Source organism: Poecilia mexicana, unplaced genomic scaffold (assembly GCF_051168715.1).
Source record: "Poecilia mexicana isolate PSO_F unplaced genomic scaffold, ASM5116871v1 scaffold_5, whole genome shotgun sequence".
In the NCBI taxonomy this organism is placed as follows: Eukaryota; Metazoa; Chordata; class Actinopteri; order Cyprinodontiformes; family Poeciliidae; genus Poecilia; species Poecilia mexicana.
In genome coordinates, this window is record NW_028263374.1 from 9,422,936 (window position 1) to 9,439,962 (window position 17,027).

Here is a 17,027-nt window from a genome sequence, read left to right on the forward strand (position 1 = left end):
TAACAGCTTTTAGTCTCTGAGGCATGGACTTGATGAGGGACAAACAGTATTTGGTGCCTACTCTCTTTGATAGCAGTTGCCAGATCAGCTTTGCAGGTTGGAGCCTTCTTGTGGAACATTTTTTTCAATCTCCACCACAGGTTTTCTATTGGGTTGAGATCTGGACTATTTGCAGGCCATGACATCGACTGAATGTGTCTTTCTTCAAGGAATGCCTTCACTGTTTTTGCCCTATGGCACGATGCATTGTCATCTTGGAAAATCATTTCATCATCTCCAAACATCTGTTCAATTGAAGGGATGAGAAAACTGTCCAAAATGTCAATGTAAACTTGTGCATTGATAGAAGAATTAACCACAGTCATCTCCCCAGTGCCTTTGCCTGACATGCAGCCCCATATCATCAAGGACTGTGGAAATTTGGTTGTTTTCTTCAGGCAGGCCTCTTCATAAATCTCACTGGAACGGCACCAAACAAAAGTTCCAGCATCATCACCTTGTCCATTGCAGATTCTTGACTCATCACTGAAGACAACTTTCATCCAGTCATCCACAGTCCATGATTGCCTCTCCTTAGCCCATCGGAATCTTGTTCTTTTATGGTTAGGTGTCAATGCTGGTTTTCATTTAGCTTTCCTGTATTGAAATCCCACCTCCTTTAGGCGATTTCTTACGGTTCGGTCACATACATTGACTCCAGCTTCCTCCCATTTATGCTTCATCTGTTTAGTTGTACTTTTTTGGTTTTCAAGACAAATGACCTTTAGTTGTTTGTCTTGACGCTTTAATGTCTTTCTTGGTCTACCAGTACGCTTGGCTTTAACAACCATTCCATGCTGTTTGTGTTTGGACCATATCTTGGATACAGCTGACTGTGAACAGCCCACATCTTTAGCAACCATGCGTGAAGGGTTACCTTCTTCAAGAAGTTTCACAATCCTCTCTTTTGTTTCAAGGGACATTTCTCTTGTTGGAGTCATGGTTCTCGCCACTCCACTTCGTCCAGCAGCCCTCCAAGGTGTCATGACTGCAGGTGTTTTGAACTGCACACTAACGGGCACATCTAATCTGGGGCAGGTGTCCATTTAGGGAAAGGAAATAGACTGGGTGTGTCCTTTTTTCTACCTCCAATTTGAGTGATTCCATACTTTTTTCCTCAGAATTGAGTGATTCCATATTTATTTCCCTGTGTTTGGTCAATAAAAGTATCATTCATTGACTTCCACAATGTTTTCTCTTCATTTCTTTGAGTGTTCCTGAAAGCCAACAAGTTGCACTTTGGAATGACCTTAATATTGTATTATGTTTTTGATCCGAGTTTGTTTTACAGCATGAAATGTCTGAATGAGTGCTCATCCAAGACTGGTGATTCCATACTTTTTGCCAGGGGTTGTATACAGTGTGCTGAAGTCACATTAGACAAGTGCTATAATCAAACGGGTCCACATCCGAACACAACATTGGATTATAAGTCTATATCCACAACTATTAACCACACTCACAAACACACACACATTTAAAAGTGGTCACTATTTCACTTTTTAGACGGTTTGCATGTAGTTGCAGCTGAGCTCACAGAGATCTCTGAGGAGCTTATTAGAGAGAATGTGCACGCACGCACACACACACACACACACACACACACACACACCCACACACACACACACACGCAGACACACATACACACACACACACACACACACCCCCACACACACACACACACACACACACGCTATTGCTAGATAAGGTGTTTGAGGTTCATGTCGCCCCATGCTTCAGATATATGCTCACTGCAGAAGCTGTGCAGCAGTAAGCTGAAGGGTCAGTAACATGCTTTAAATTTGGCTTTCAACCATTCCACGTAGTGCACAATTACAGCTGTAGTTGCTACACACTGATTGTCGAATGCCATCTAAGGAGAAGGCCAACCTGTCTCCAAAGCCTGAGGGAAAAATCCATCCCCATTTTTTATGGCTCACGCAAAATTATTTGACATATGACGGTGAAAATTAGCTTCAAAGGACTTGTTAAGTAAAGTTGAACATGTGCAATGTCGACGTAACAACTGTCCTAAATGGGACGGTAAAATAATATAAGAAATATCATAAAAGGTTGAAGTACTAAAAGGGAAATGACTATCAAAGTGTCATGTTACCAGATGTCAGAATAAACAGTGTCAGAAGATAAGGACAAAAGAAACAACATCAATTAACAATCCTGATATATCAATCTATTTTTAGTTTGTTGGGTAATTCATTTACATATAAATTATTATAAAACTATTTTTACTCATGTAAATTAGCAAATAGACAAAAGGACAGAAAAATAAGCAATAGAATTGCGATGATTTTTTTGTTGTGGTGAAATCAAATGGCGTCAGGAGGCAGGAAGAATCCTGACATGAACGCATTTAAAGCTGCTGTATGCAGCCTTTATAAAGAATATGTTATTTTTACATATTTGTTAAAGCTGTCACCATGTTGTGGCAGAATGTTGTGACAAACAGTGAGAAGATCGATCTTTTGATAGATCTCCTCCACTTCCTCCCTGAGCTCCCACCGCTCCAACCAATCAGAACGAGGAGGGACTTAGCTCAGTAATTAAACTTTTTTTGTTGCTAAATGTGCTAATGGTGGACAAATAACTTACTGTTACAGGAAAAAGTTTATCTGCTGTAATTAGTGGTGATGCTAACTAGACTGAGCAATCACAACAGGCTATGCTAGCTGCGGTTTACCGTAGGGGTGAGGCTGAGAGGTTGTGCCACAAGACTGTGATTGACGGCGGTAAGACCCGCCTCCTGGTTCTGATTGGTTGTTTCTAGTTAGTACTGGGAGCACTGGGAGAAGGCAGAGATTATCTGTCTCACAGCACACTGTCACAACATAGTGACATTTTCAACAAATATGTAAAAAAATATATATATTTTTATAAAAGTTACATGCTGCGCCTTGGAAAACGACAGGCTGGAACTACAAAAAACATCAAACAAGGCAAGAGGCAGAGAGGGAGCATGATAATTTGGCAAAGAGGAACTAAAGGGAGATTTAAACTCATCTATTCTACAGAAATATGTAGAGCAGATGTGGATCAGCATTAACTCAGTAAGCTAAATGGACAAGAGACAAAATACCTGGACACAAGGAGAGCACGAGGATCAGGTAAAAAAGAGCTAAACTGAACTAAACACCAATACATATATAAACATACAGCTTCAGAGTCCAGGAAAGTTAACACTTTTCATCCGCCTGGTGCCAATCCCGGTCTAGCTGGGTGCATTGCCATGGCAACAACATCAATATAAACAGATCATATCACAATGCAGCAGATGCATCTGTGAGTTGGAGGCTTGGATAATATGTGAGGGAGGATGGCAGATCTTATCAAACCTATCGAATGGACACAAAGAATTTCTCTAAGTAAGAATTGAATCTTTTATATAATCTGAGACGGACAGAGCCTGCCTCACAGTTTTCTTTTTACTTCAGATTTTGAATTTATTTCCTTATTTATTTTCAGTTCCTCATTTATCCCACTGCACTAAGCAAAGCCTGATTTACAGGCAATCTCTGGTCAGGCTCTCATTTAAAACTAACATAAAATAAGACCGAGTAGAAAATCTAAATAGATGCTTTTGTCCTCCAGTTTTCCTTTGTTTTTTATGGTCTAACCAATTATGTTCAGAGCCTTTCATGTCCGAATACTAATCAGGCTGTAATATTTCTGTCCCTTGTTGGGTTTTCCTGACATTTGCTTATGCAGGCTACTGAAACTGTGTTCAATGTTTTTTGGAAACCAAAATGATCTCATTTTACAACCAGTCAGAAAAAACAGTACAACAAAACAACGTGGCATTACATGTAGAACATGGCCTAGTGAGGACAGTCATCAATAATTGAACAAAATGTGGATCAACAGTGACATTACTAAAATTGGACATTTCTCCATAAATAATGCAAAGACAAGAGACTGGCTGGGAAGCCTGAGAGCGACACTAAAGAAGCTGGAGGAGTCTCTGTCCAGGACGGCTTGTGTTACACGTTAAAACAATGCATTTTATTACTTTTTATCTATTTCTGGACAAAGAAGTAAGGATAAAAAAAAAAAAAAAAAAAAAAAAAAATATATATATATATATATATATATATATATATATATATATATATATATATATATATATATATATATATTTTTTTTTTTTTCTTTTTTTTTTTCTTCCAATTAAAACATCTAGCTGACAACTTAGCAGACAAATGGAACTACATCAGACCTTCAGTGAGATATGATAGTGGAGGTGTGGCAACACCAAGCAGATGAATCCAGTTTTGTTATCAGGATGCATGTAATTATGAACAGTTCCAAATACCAGTCAGTCAGTTCTGACTGAAAGCACTGAATATGAAGAATGTACGTTTTCTAACATTCAAATCAACAAAAACTAAAAAATCTTCACCAGAAGAAAATGTAAGCTGTAGATTAGCCAAACCAGAGTGCAGGACTAAATCTGAAAGACTATTTGTGGAGTCACCTGAAGAGGGCAGCAGAGGTCCTCACAGTCTGATAGACTTAGAAAACTTTTGCAAAGAAAAGCGAGCAAATATAATCCAGTCAAGATGTACAACACCCAATAAATATGAAAAAAAGCTTTAATCTATTATCTTTTTTATCTTTTACATCACACACACCTGTGGTGTAAATCTATGTGTATTAGCTGCCAACATAAAGGAGATTCAGTTAAACCCCACTGTGCTCATTGGTACTTTTTATCCAATCTATAAATGCCTGTTTTATCCTGTCTCCATTATTTTCTTTCTGATCCTTTCTCATAAAGCTCTGAATCCCTAAAAATGCAGATCATGGGAATTTTGACAGGAAACTCTGAAGTAGCTGTGAGTGTTTCTCTTGTCGAGATAATGGGGTTTAAATGGGATATTCAGTTGTGTGCATTCCAGCTAATTGGACATCAAACACAGCACGTACATGAGAGATTAGACTTCTGAGGATGTCAGAATAGAGAAGCCTAGGTATTTGCTCTCTATCTGATACTTTGTTCTAAATCTGAATTATTGGACAAGAAAAGCTCCTAATTCAATTTCTTGCTTTAATTTACAAGGGGGAGGGATTAAAATGAGCTCCTGAGAGATGCTGCAGGATTAAGTTATGGCACTTTCCTGCTGGTGAGTTTTTTTTTTTTTTGAGAATAAGCTCAGCTAATAAAACTTAAGAGCTAGAGGAAGGTTTTTGCAGGTATGGAAAGAAGTTTGTTTGCAAATCCAAACTTGAGAAGTATCCAAAGGAAAGAGAGTTTAATGCATTTTATGCTAAATGCCATGTTCCAGGAATGCCAGAGTCCTAATACAAGTTCAGCTATTTTCCACACTTGAAATGTAAAAGGCAAATGCTGGATCTGATCTTTCTCTGTTATTTATTTCTAATTTTTCAATAATTGTGCTGAAAACAGTTCAACTCCTGCCACAAATTGGGTTAGCAAAATACACAAACTAGCAATTTTATTTTTGCAGAAAACACATAAAAGAGTAATTTAAATAGTTCAGCATAACTAATATTACAGTACCAATGGTTTCTTTTATTTAGACAAAATACCACTCACAATTGAACAACCTCATGACTAGCATCTTAAGTACCTGAGATCTTTATGCTCACGTGTGACTGCTTTTTTTTAATTGCTCCAAACTTGTCCATTAAAACATGAGTTTTCCTTTTTATGTTTTCGCAATTTTTCCTTTTAGATTTGTTTTGATTTAATTGTAAAGCACTTTTTATTTTATTTTCAAAGTACAGCCTTTTTTATGCTTTCTTACTTGCAGGCATTCAAAGGTCCATTGGTGCCAATTTTTCAGATTCCTGAAGGAGAATGTTGGTTTTCCTGGTACTAGAGTTCATGTTGCCTCCTGGTTGAAGTTTTGAGTGTCAAAGGAAGAGTAGGAATCCCAGAGCATCACTGAGCCACCTACGTGCTCTACTGCCAATGTTGACCAAAAATCCCAAGGCTGTAATAATTAGATTTTTCTGGAAAAGAAAACAACCCAATAAATGCTTGTTTTTAGACTTAGGTACATATGGCTTAGTTGAAGTCTCATGCCCTTTTTTAATACTCTAACTAGTTATGTCTTTAATAAAACCACAGACAGATGTGAAGGGTGATCAGTAGATTTGACTTTTACAGTATTAACTAAAACAATAATAATAAAAAAAGATTAAAATTTTTACCTGATAGCAACACTTAGCTTTATTTTTTTCCTCCAGGCATATCACTGAGGCCTGAAAACTTCTAAGTTTGATTCATTATTTGCTACAAAGAACAGAATCCCAAAACGTCTTTGACTGATTTCAGTAGTTGTACACAAACTATCTCTGAGCTCTTTTTGCAGAACCCAGGTAATGCAGCCACAGTTATTCTAACTTTGAACTAGTGAACTATTCTTCCAGCTGAATTTCAAGGGAAATTAATTACTTTTCTTATATTTTCTGTCATTTTCCTTCTTTGTACAAGCAAACGCTTAGTTTTCTCAACTGTTTCAGAACTTAATTATATACATATTTACATAGAAGCACCATCAACATACTGAATTTGGATAAAATCATTGTAATATTAGTTTTATTTAACTATTTAAATGTTTTTTGCTTGTTTATTGCCAACACCTGAACAACTTTTGATATTTACACATAAACCTAATTATCACTTGAGGCTTGAAACAATTTAGATGCAACCTCAGCTTGGTTTTCTTGCTGAAGTCCAAAATTTTGTCAGTTTGATGTCCAAACTTTATATTTTTAAAATTTGTTGAAAATATTTTACTATGCATGGAGGGGGGGTGAGAGTCTGTCTCTGGAGAAAATACCCTGTTTTTCACCTGCTCCCACCAAGTAAAGCCACTAGATCTCCATGAACCCAAACATGATGAAGGCAGTATAAATCATGGATGACGGTATTTCTGGTCCAAAGGTAACATCATATTGACATTTTGTATAAACAGCGTATCACTTTAGGAATATAATGTGTGAAATTTTGCATTTTACACCTTCCAGCTGCTTCAGATGCCACCAAAGATGTTAGGGTGGTGCCAAGAATTTAATGCAGGGTGTCATCCTTCAGCGGCGAATAGCACAAAATCACATCCAAAATATAATGCAGGGTTACTTGGTAGCTGTTGCACTCTGAATACCAGGCCAGGACATGTTTGCAAAACAAAAAAACATAATTAAATGCAGCCTTTTCTTCTATAGTGGAAAATGCCGCTTCAGGATATGTTACGGTATCTTGGTAAGCGTCACACAGGATGTTCCCTTTCAAAGCAATGGTGGAGACAGGAGAAATATACTGCCACGAATATATTAGTGTGGTTACAAGTTTTCAACAATCAGCATCCTTTTCTGAATTTCTATTAAAATCGCACTCATGTGACAACACAGTTTCAGTTCCTCATGCATTTGTGAGAAAAACAACAATAGCTGAACCAGCATCTTTTACAGAAAGTGAAAATATTTGGTTCTTATTCAAACATGGCACTGCATGTCATGACAGCAGGGCTCTAAAAAGCCACCGGAGCTTGTATTACACCAGAATCATACCACTTTGGGCGAAGCATTAATTCAACAGAAGAAGTTCATGATGAGAAGAAAGCATGCCCCTTTTACCTTAAAAGGGATTTGTATATTTTGTAAATGTGCTATACTGCCAAAAGTATCAAGTCTCTTGTCTTTAAATTTATGTTTGATTTGTGTCTCATTTTTTATCCAAAGTCGACAAATTGCAAAGTCAAATTTCTTTTTACTCATGCTTATAACAAAATGAAGACAACATAGTTACTTGATGGTGCTATAAAATGTCACTATGTACCTGGAAAATACATAATAACGCCCCTTTAATAACTGGGTTATGTACCTTTAAAAACCCTGTAAATACATCTATGCACTCCATCACCTCTCATTTCTGATACTTATTTTTCAAACACAATTAGACAATCTCCTTACAAGCATACGTTACTTTTCCATCCCTTCCTTTAAAAGTGTTAAAGTTTTGCTTTTCTCATTTCAACAGGGCCCCGTATCTCACTGTGGAAATAGAAGAGAAATAAACAGCAGCACGCTGCCTCTGTCAGCCTGTCGGATTTGAAGTTTATTAAGAACATCAAACCGGGGCTGTCCCCCTAAGGGAACATTTTGCTATTCAAAGCTCTGCCTGCTTTTGCCTCCACCAGCATCAAACTGTCACAAACATTGCATTTAATTTGCAAAGTAGTGCACAGAGGGGGAGTCAGAGGGGGGAGAAGAAAACAGAAAACAAGTGTCATTTTCCAGCATGTCTGACTGCACCATTTGCATCAAATACATAGGATGAAAGGTCTTAGTTTTGGGTTTTGCGGTGAGATTAACACTGACTTGTTAAATAGCAAAAAGTTTTACGGTGTATTGTGCTCCACAGAGTTACTCTAACACAATTCACACTTTCCCAAACTGAACACAGTTTATGTCTTAAGAGAAAGGAGATCAAATTGTGCTTTTTAGTTCATACTTTCTTCTCTGTATTGCAACCGTGGCCTCAAATCTTAACCGTAAAATTATAAGGTGCTCCTAAACATTCTTGTCTAAATAAAGCCTGGAATCTTCATGGATTGTTGGTTAACCTGGAAAATTTGGATTTAGGAAAAAGCAAACTCTACTTGTCTTCTAAGCCCATCTCAGGTTTGAAAGTGTGAACAGGCTGGAATACAACTGAACTACAAACACTGAAGTAATTTTAGTATCAATATAAAGAAAAAAAAATTATCTGACTGATTCTAAGCCACAAAGGTATAAACCCTCATGAGTACAGGACCTCTCATCATCTGTTTTACTGTGTTTCAGTGCTGTGCTTATTGCTTCGATGCAGACAATACAGGAGAATACGGATGGAGGTCTTTTATTGTCTTAAGATTTGTTTGAAGCATAAAACCCCTCGTGTTCTCTGTTTTTTTTTTGTTTTTCTCTTCTTTAGCATTTTTTGCAGCCTGAAAGGTCACAGCGCCCAGCTGAAGGAGGCCGGAGAATATTTGTATGTATATATGTTGTTTTTGTGCTTTCATGTCTTGATTGGAGAAGATGGCTCAGTATGAACTTTTTCAGGAATGAAAACCAAAGGTTTCCCCCTGAAAACTTGCTAAGCCTCGTGGTTGTGGCGCTCAGCAGTCATTCATCCAGCAGCCTGACGTGTTTTTGAGTTAAAAAATGTTTAAAGTTGACAGGAAATTTGAAAATATCACTTGATAATTATGTGTTATAGGAAGATTAGAAGATTAATATCTGAACACCGACTATAAAGTCTTAAAGAATGCAAACACTTAAAAAATAACTTAAATAAATAAGCAATGCTCAGCCTGGTGGGGGCACCAGTGAAGCCTGGTGGCCCGCCAGGCTCATAATACACTGGAGGGAAACCCTGAAACTGAATGTTGTTTTCAGGATTAATGAGACATGCTTAAGATTGGTTAAAAACCAATTCAGTAAAGTAGGAACTCTATTTTAATTCTTATTCAAAATTATTCATAAATATAATCTGTAACAGTTTCAAGTAAAAACGTCATCAAAAAAGTTAAGGAAAGCATAGAAACAAACCTTGAAAATCCTTGCCATCAGAACATTGGTGTGTAATAAAACACACCAATGTTTTATACACACCAGCGTTTCTTTCACTCTGCTTTTCATTAGTTATTTCTGTGGGAATCTGTTACAGTCCTGCTTTGGTACTGAGGTCTATAGATTCTTTGAACAACACACCATCAACCAGGAGTAAATCTGCTGCCAGTGACTGAGTGAATCTTGAAGTGACACTTCCATGGCCACCGCCAATGCCATCATCGCCATCATACACTTTGTCCAGCTGAGTGACCCTTGGGTCAAAATATTGAGAGACAGTCTCAGTTCTTCCCGCGCAGACCAGATATGCAATTTATCTGCTGGAAAACATGCAGGAGAGCTAAAGATGGAAGACCCCTCCTATCTGGTTTCATGACATGAACCACTGCTCAGTATGCTTATTTCACCCTCCAGCAGACAGCAGAGTCTGTGCAGGACCCTTGGTAGAAGACCTGAGGCACTCTCGCACGGAGTCCTCCAACCTCTGGCCCTCTCGCTGCTTTGGGGTGGGCATCAGACTGACAGGGCCAACAGGACAGGGAGTTATGATGCATCTGGCTTGTTTCTGTAAGAGCATGATTCTATGACTGTGATCGCCTCTCTAAAATTTAAAAAAAGCAGGATTTACCCAAAGCGTTGGGCACCACAAGAGCTTCGCTGAACAAGCGGGCCCAGTGTCAGAGAGGATGTTCTGGAGTGCGAGATATTAAAGCATAGCAGGAAAAAGGATTACTCCTGCTCCAGAATTAAACAATTCATTACCACCATTCTTTTTATAACTACAGACTAATTACATTAGCCATGATGGCTGTGTCATAAGTCTGTCGGGCTGCTTTCATAGTCCAATAAATGAACTCAGCAGGAAGAATTTGAGCCATTTTTAAATTGGTTCTGGGAACCTATAAGGTAAATGCATAAGCATAAGTTATTCTCTGGCTGGAGGTCAAGGATCTGGCTGGTTCCACGGTGAAAACATTTGTTATCCTGGTTAATGTCTGACAGGCTCATTTCTGCCCTGTTTTATGAAATGATAATTTAGCCATTTTCTCTTTTATTTTTTGGCAGACGTTAAGCTACACTGTGCAATCTTGACTTCGGACATGCAGGGCCTGGGCAAAGTTGTTACACTCCTCACATTCCTCACACCTTATCTCATCATTATAAACTTCAAACTTCTGTCTACTTTACTGTGATTTCATATGACAGACCAACACAAAGTAAGGCATTGTGGTGAAGTGGGAGGAAACGAACACAAGGAAAAATTTTAACAGCATGCTGTAGATATTCACCAACCTTTACGCAGATACCGCTAAATAAAATCCAGCGCAACCAGTTGCCTTCATAGGTGATGTGTTTAAAATGATTTGTAGATCAGTTAGTATGTGCTCATTGAAACCCAATGGTTTTTCAAGCGTATTAAGCAACAATAAAAACCTTTTAGCTATCCTTCTGCAACCTGAATACTCAAATTGTTCTTTAAAATCAACGTACATTGTTCCATTTCTTTATTCACATTTCTCATTCAGTTTGGTCTGGGGAGCAAATGGTCATGGCAAAACAATTCCTTGATGTCAACAATTGTAAATAATTGTATATCTGTGTTATTTTGTAGGGAGTGGTTTATGCGAAGTAGACTGGTAGAGTTCAAGCACGTATCAGAGAGTGTGAGACTTTGCTCCTGTGGATGTGTTCCTCTCATCTATAAAATGGAACAATTTTATGCAGAGCTCAAAGTAGCACTCAGGAGACGGACATGGAAAATGTAAAAAAAAATATATTTAAAAAAAATCACAAAGACATGCCGGGCTTTGATCTCTCAATACAAATGCCTTCTCTCTGTCTCCCACAAGTCTATGACCCTTAACCGGATTCAGAGAAACTCTCACAAATGATTTGCTTGCAGAACGTGTTCAGAGTCTCATTGGAGCTGAGTGCATAATGAAGAAAGTGCGTCCGCCTGAAGCCACAGCCTACACTGAACTGGAAAGAGCAAAGAAACCTTCGACTTTACTAGATATCCGTTTAGTTTTTGTGTTTTTTTTATGATAAAATATTGATACAAACGGAGCAACGTGGAGAGCTTGGGAATTCGTCAAAGGAAGACTATGGAAATGAAAATAGTAAATGCATCAGAGTTTAAACATGGTGGATATTTTACATCTCCGTCGTGTGAGTATGAACATCAGTCTATCGCATCACACTTATTCTCCTAAATTTTGAATATTTCTCTACGTGCATAAAGAGTGACACAGATTCTCAAAATCATGTTCAGCCCCTTTTAAGACAGAGTATGTTTGCTGTTGATCTAGATTAATTATTTGCAGAAGCTGTGCATAGCATCTAAACACAGGCAGATGCAAGCTGTGCATAATGCATTCCTTCTTTTTGGCTGCCAAAGACAAACTGGCCCCAGCAGGATTGGGCAAGCATAGGAAGACCAAAGCCTCCGAATAAAAAGGACGCGTTTCTTTAAAATTTTAACACCTCCGACTCTAACAACAGGCTGAATGCCGCGACATGTGCTGAAGTGTTGATTGTGGCGCTCCACGGTTGGAGGATAAATTCCACGCTGCTGGAGGTGGCAGAGGTTAATTAAGCTTCACGAGCAGCGTTCTTTTTTAGCTCTTTGTTTTTACATTTCCCTCTGAAGTTAAAATTAGACGAGTTACTCATAATTGTTGGTGTGTTTCAAATTTCATCAATGGCTTATAAAAAAAAAGAGCTTATAAAGGCTAACGTGAGAATTCATTGGAATATACAGCATGATGGCATGCTAAGTTGTAATTCCCTATTCCTGACAAAATTGTCTTAAATACTGTAAATGTGTTTCACTCACTTATTTTAGAATGTCCAGGTACGTGTTCTGGGTAGTTTTACAATTTACTTTATTTTTCAGAAACAAAGTTGTTTTGCCCAGAATGACTTATTTTCATGAACTTGTTCTGAAGTCAAACTCATGACAGTGCTGGAAAAATCCCTGACCGCTGCTTCGCTACGACCAGCCTCGCCATTTTTGACATGAAGCATGTTGTCCCTCCGTGCAGCCCGGGATCAGAAAGTCGAGCCAGCAGCCTGAAAACAGAGACTTTGCCCTGGCAACATCAACACCAGTATTAATGCACAACCATCACTCTCCCTCCTGCATCTAAATGTTTCATTACAGCCAAAGCGCAGACACAATTTCGCGGCCTATATGGGGCCACTTACAAGCAAGCGCGCTCTCTTAAGGGAAAAGCAAAGCATGACAAATTGAAATAAATGAGAGAGGGAGAGATGGGAAGAAATGTGTAGGAGGAGGATGACAACCACAAGGTCTCCATATGGTCTCACAGGGAAGAGAAGTCATGTATTCTCCTAATATATTTTGTTTTTCTCCCATGGCTGTCAAAACTCTCTCGTTCTTTTTCACTGTCATTGATCTGTACATTTTTATCATTGGCCAGGCTACTGACTAACAATACAGCAACAGCTGTAGAAGAAGAATTAACCTTGAATACGTCATGAGTGTTGTGTGTCATATCAGAAATCATCCTTACATCATGTCTTTTAATGGATGATTGCATCTTTGAAAAGTGGACAATGAATGCCGTTTTACCAGGCGATTAAAACAATGTACGACGCACCGTATCCTTATCAGCTGGATTTACAATTAGGATAAGTTGGCATAAAATCTGGGATAGGCCTGTGCTTTTTGTATCCAGCTAAAAGAGTCTGACAATTTAAACATCAAATATATGACAACTCAATCTAGATAATCTAATCAATTACGCCGCAGACACAAGATTGTAAGAAGGAAATATGTTCTGGCCTCAAGCCTTTATTTGAAGATGATCTCATAAAGTGAAACTCTGAGCGTTTCTCTATGTCATATTGTGAGATTTATGACACTGGTGGGTGTGAGACAAACAAACAAACTGAAAAAACGCTTGGTAATCAAAAATGAAAAGTTGATATACATGTGAGAGTAAAATGGGGTTTTACTCAGATGTTTTGTTAATTTATTAGATAGGCCAACAACAGGAGACAGCTGCAAAGACGGAAATAAATGGTACGCAGCTTCTGAATTTTTACCAATAAAAATATGAAAAGTGTCATTTATATTTTCATTAAACTTTTCAGGAATAAAGACAAACTTTTTGCTACAGGCTCCATTATTTGTAAAATAAAACAAAATAAAAAAAAAATAATAAAGAAAGAAAGCTAAATCTGAGTCAGATTGGACGGAAAATGTTTGTGATAATTATTTTTAAAGTTCTGCCAAATATTCTGAGTTGGATTTAGTTCTGAAATTCAACTGGATCACGCTAACACGTGAACACACTTTGTTCTGAATCACCATTCTCAAACTCGAGTCCTCGTGTCTTGGCTTTTAGATGCGCCTTTGTTTCAACGTAAACAAATCAAATAATTAGGTCATTCATGAATCAGCAAATTTGATTCAAGTGTGCCTGACCATCTGGAAATTACATGACACTGGCCACCAGGCAGTGGACTTTGACATCCAGACCTGAGTATTTCACTGTAGCTCTGGTCGCTTGTTTTGGGTTATTCTCTAGCTGGTAAATTTCTGCTCTACTCTCATGTCTCTGTGACTCTTAAACAGGGTTTCTTCCAAGAATACTACATGGCTAAGATGATCGAAGCTTGGGATATTCTTTTATAACTTAACCCTGGAATGATTTTTCCAAAACTTTATCACTGATCCTTGATCTCCATGATGCTGTGACCTTAGGTCTTGACAGAACTGTTGCATTTATATTGAGATGACACAGCAGTCCTCTACAGGCAGGTGGCTGCATTTAATTTTACTTTGGTTAATTAGAGTAAAAGAGGCCAAATACAAATGCACGGCATCTTAGATTTTAAAAACTGAGAAACTTATCTAGCATTTTCCTTTCCATTCACAACTGGGCAAAACTTCATGTTTTTCCCAATTGTCCAAATAAAGACTGAAGTTTGTGGCCATAATGAGACGGAATGTAAAAGCAGGCATTGCAAGGCAACAGTCAATGGGCCTTTAAGTCTCTTACACACACACACACACACACACACATCCTCATAACCTAAAACCATCAGCGCTGTGGTGTCATCAAGGCCAAGAAGATATTCCATCCCACCAAAGTGTGCCGTCATGGCAACCAGGGCCTTTTCGTCTACCAATTTCTCATTGGGTATGCATATACTGTTTGTTACATAAAACCCCCTCCTAACACACATACACACTCCTCAATCTCGAAGCCCCAAACTCACCTAACAGCTCCTCCACCAGCAGCCAGCCAGTCAATCACACTTCAGTCTCATCTCTCTCCTCTGATTGGCTTATTCCTTGTCTTGACCTTCACGCATAGCCGACTGCTCGAATGACAATGAACAGGCAATCACCTGTTCTGCTGTCAGTCCACAAAAAAAAAAAAAAAAACAGAGCAGCACTGACTAGAACACCTGTTGCATTAAATCGCTCAGACTCGAGTGAATCTCAGAAATAATTCCTAAATTGAGAGTTGGGATCTGAAAAATAGAACAGAAATGGGAATTTTTCTTGTAAACACCTCTCGATCCGTGGCTAATCCCACCACACACTCGGCCTGGTGATATTTGGTTTCTTCCAAAGAAAAGGAAACCAGCTATTTGCGGTTAATAAATTAAAGGGCACTAATTATGTACTTACCAGGCATATAATGCCATTTTATAGCACAGTCAAGTCATTATGTTGCCTTCAGTTGTTATAAAAATGCTGTATATGTCAAATTGGACTTGAAAGTATTGTGACATTGTAATTGGGCCTTTGTCTTTTAAGAAAGCCTCCCAAGCGTTTTGCAAGATTCAAGGATTTCTCAAACATGCATGAAAGAATCAAAGCAACACTAGATATGTTTTTGATGAACACAACATGATGTAAAGCTCAAAAAAAGTTAATTTTACATAATAGGACCAGGAAATAATATATATATGTTGTTTTGTCCCCCTCACATGTTTACGTACGTTCTCTGAAAACACATTTCTTCACAGGTGTGTTTTCTTCTTGATTTTTTCCTCCTCCTTCTTCTTACCAGATTTGTAAAGAATTCAATTAGTTGTCTGGAGGCCTGCCTTGCCTTTGATATGAACTCCAATAGATGTTTTATTTACATCTCGCGTCAACGCTATTTCATTTCTGAACCCCCGAATTTTCTCACATCTGTCTACAGAAGCGCTGACAACAGAGCTGTTATCTCCATCTCCATTCCCTTCATAGTCGCCAAGCCCATTACCAAAACGAAAGAGGAACCCCGTGCACTTCTCCGTCTTCCCGGCCTCCTTCCCACTCATCTGACTGCAGATGTGTCTGGGCTGGATGGCTGAGAGGGGGGAATAAAAAAAAAAAGGATTTGTTGCCGTATTGGCTCTGGCATTTTGAGACAACAAGAGACAAAGACAGCAGAGATTAGAAGGGGAGCTTTGTTCTGTCCGTCTTTGTTCTGAATAATCTGATCACATGTGCAAAACAGAGACGCTGGTTCAAGATAACAACTCAAATACGAGCCAGAGCAGGCTTTTTGGAGTCAAGTCAAAAGGTGCAGCTGATTTCATGAATATTTGAGCTGAAGGTGTGCATCTAGACTATCGGTGCTAAACTATGTTTGATAAAACAGTAATAATTAAAAAAAAAAGATTTTCAAAGTGCTGAATCACATTTATAGCTTTTGTTGCACTTTAAGATGAGTTTATGTTTTGTCCCTCTTTATTCCCATCTCTCTGCACTACATGATTGTTTGCTGATGCACGGACCAGTATGTTTTAGTGTTAATAAATCATACATTGCTCTAAGCAATGCGCAGTAGCATTTCTGCTACATTTATTGCAAGCGTTCAGTTTTCAGGTTCAAAAGCGTCTGAGAATAAGAAGTCTCTTTACTCGGCTCAAATTTAGGACCTTATCGAATGAGGCATTTCTTTAAACTTTGCCATCCAATTCCAGATCATAATATTCACACCTATTCCCCAAGTATTTATTGTTTGATGCGGCATGTAAATCCAAGTATCTGGAGGCACAGTGAAATTGGTTGTCATTTCTCTGATTTGCTGGGGGTGTTGAGGAATTATTATTTTCCTCTGGCGTGGATTTAGTTTGCAGAGCTAAACAGCAGCTAAACGCAAGGAGGGAGGAAGCATAGTGCCTTCCAGTCGGCATCCTGTGTTCCCACAGTTATGAAAGTTACGAGAACAAAATGCAAATTTACTTCGTTTTCTGTGCATTGTTACATTTTAGGCAATTTTCGGAAAGTGGAAGAATAAATTCAAATACGTGTGTTTCTGGAGTTTCAGATAGGTTAGTTTAAAACACTGTAAGCTATTTATCTCTTTCTTTCTTTTTTGTGTCTTTTATTGTTTTCTGTTGCTTGTTTGTGTCCG